Source organism: Schistocerca cancellata, chromosome 2 (assembly GCF_023864275.1).
Source record: "Schistocerca cancellata isolate TAMUIC-IGC-003103 chromosome 2, iqSchCanc2.1, whole genome shotgun sequence".
Classification (NCBI taxonomy): domain Eukaryota; kingdom Metazoa; phylum Arthropoda; class Insecta; order Orthoptera; family Acrididae; genus Schistocerca; species Schistocerca cancellata.
In genome coordinates, this window is record NC_064627.1 from 205104679 (window position 1) to 205107621 (window position 2943).

The window sequence follows — 2943 nt, forward strand, 5'->3', positions numbered from 1 at the left end:
TCGTCGTTTGAAACATTGTTTTTTTTTCTGCTGTAACACGCTTTGTACACTGCCATACATTTTGTTCTTCCTGCAACGACTTTGAGGTCTGTGTCAGGTTCTAAACTGACATTAACACGTTCTGATCCATTGCTTCTCACGGAAAACTAGATGTCGCACGGTCTAAGTCATGTTGTTACTGCTTCTACCATAACACACCACACACACTGGATGATTTTAAATAAAAGACACTTACAACATAAAGAAACTGGAAGTATTTGGCGGCGTTGTGGAGAGTTTCCAAACTGCTGTCTGAAGACGACTGATGACCTCTACATTTAAAATCATCTGTCACAGTGACAGAATAGCTGATGGCTCTGCATTCCATTTCGACTGATTCCTCATATTGCAGTCATGTACACGATAACTGTTTTGGTGCTAGCCACCCCAGAATGTGTTGTCACACCATCAAAACTCTTCCTCCAACCCAAACAAGCGATGTCAGTCAATCATTATGTGGTAACCAACAGTGTATCAATGGATGGATGGCATGGAAAAGACACCGTCGATATACTGTAATAATAAGCATCACAGTTGAAAGTGTGAACAATTTTAGGGCAATTTTACAGTAATTTCAACATCAACCAATGATGCTACAGCATGTTTCCCAATTTCAGTATCATAGCTAAACCGCCCCTTCTCTACTTTGTGAGTATCATTTCGAATGTAAATAGATGACAATGCAGTACATCCATTCATTGTTAGTGTGATGTGTGGTGGATCTGCCTCTGAACATCGATCTGGATATATAGTGTGTGGCAGATCCACACTCAAACGCTAACTCAGATGTGGTATATTGCGAATCTGCATCCCAACATCCCTCCGTACATTGTATGTGGAAGATCCACCTTCAAACCCTATCCCGGACATGGCACATTGTGTATCCGTATCCCAACATTGCTCCAGATATAACGCTCAGCGGATCCATACTCGAACGCTAACTCGGGTCTACTGTGGGCCCTGGTAGCCATCTGCGACACATGCACGTACACAGACATACAGAAAACATAGCAGATGCTCTGCAATGTGAAATATGTTGGGCGGGGGCGACTGGATACAATCGAGTACAGTGCTATACTATGCCCCCCAATCAGTGCATTTGCGTTAGTTGTTGGCAGCTATACTACATTTACAAGCAATTTTAGAACATGAAACAAGAGGTTATGTCGTGATCGCATGGGTAGAACTGACATAAAAAATCGATATAACTACGGAAAATACATTTAAATTGAGGGAATATACACCAAAATGTGGGGAAATTGAGGAAGTACTTGCATGTTTTCTGGTTGGCGCAGAACAGTTTGTACATGGGAACAAGTATGCATCAGAAAGAGGAATCTGAGAAAACGTCGACATGAAAGCGAAGAGAACCAGGGAAACATTCACTTTTTTGTGTCAAGGCAGCATTCTACTGTATGTCTATTGAGGTAACAGTGATACACGGAGTTGAATACTGTATTTGACCCTTTTCAGGTAGACAGAGAACCATTTGCCTCTAAACTTACTTGCATCTGCATTAAAGGGTGACATAGAGTGGATGGAGTGGTCGGTTGAGATGGAGTTGTAACGAGGTACGATTTAATGGTTGACTGATGATTCCTTCTGTCATGTATTGTTGTTTTTCTGACATGTTGCACATCCTGGAGGACCTCTTCACTACGGATCAATTGGAATGAAAGTAAATCTAATCTAATCTAATCAAAGAGAGAGAGAGAGAGAGAGAGAGAGAGAGAGGGAGGGAGAACTTGCTGCAGGTCAGTTGACCATTTTTTCCTGATGCTCTGTCAAGATGCATCAGTTGTGTGACATGGACTGCTTTCGATTCGTATACAGCCACGTGTTCTGTGTGGGTCTTAGAGCAGTGTCTACTTACGATCATTAACAGTAAACCTCTCTGTCATCAGAGGACTTCCATCTCATGTGTGATGAAGCATGACACATTCCTCTAAACAAACGAAGATTTATGCGATGTACTCCATACCACTGTCGCATCTTGGGTGTAAAATCGATACTTCAGTTTCATAATTAAGTTAGCAATAGGTGTTTGTGAGACACTGCTATCTCTGTGCATACATCTGCTTGACAGATGTGCTGTTTACAGAGTTAGAGGCGGCATGACTTGTAATTTCACATGTCGGACGCTGCTGCTATGCGCTTATCTGTTTCCTCATACGAGGTATTCTCCGTTACTAACGATCATTTTATATAGGACTGATGGGAGCATAGTATAATTTCTGAACCATGATCGAATGTGAACAGTTGAAGCTATACATCTCTGGAAAGCTATATGGTGCATGTATCACACAGAGCCACTGTTTTAAGAAAGTAGTTTTTCGTTTTACAATTTGTTATCTTAGTTTATCGTAGAGAAACCTGCAATATGTATGTCATATGCTGGAAATATACTTCTTAGATTGGAACACTAATAGCGCTGCATTCCGCATGACTGATAGGTTGGAAACTCAAGCGATCTAACATTAGAGCCTATTTTAAGTGTAGAAGCATGTAGCCTTAGGAGAGCTTGTGTTTATGTTCTCTCTTATGAATAATCTGATCCTAGACACTAGATCAATACTTTAAAATTGATAGCATGGTTGATTTGTGTGAAAATGCTTCGAAATCCATCAATCTGGAGCTCCAACATGCACAAAAATCACCCATTCCTTGTTCTTCTTAACCGTCTGCTATTACATCACAACACATTCAAATCTGTTACTATACATCGATAATGAGTCCCGTTAGGGTCGCTAGGGCTATTCTCGTTAACAGGTCCTGTTAGGACCAGAATTTCCATGCAGACATGCTGAGACATCACCAAAGCACCTACAAAAGCGACCGTTAACTATTTCTGTGACATCTTACAATTTCCGTGAAGTCGACTTGGGTCTCATTTACCTAGCCATG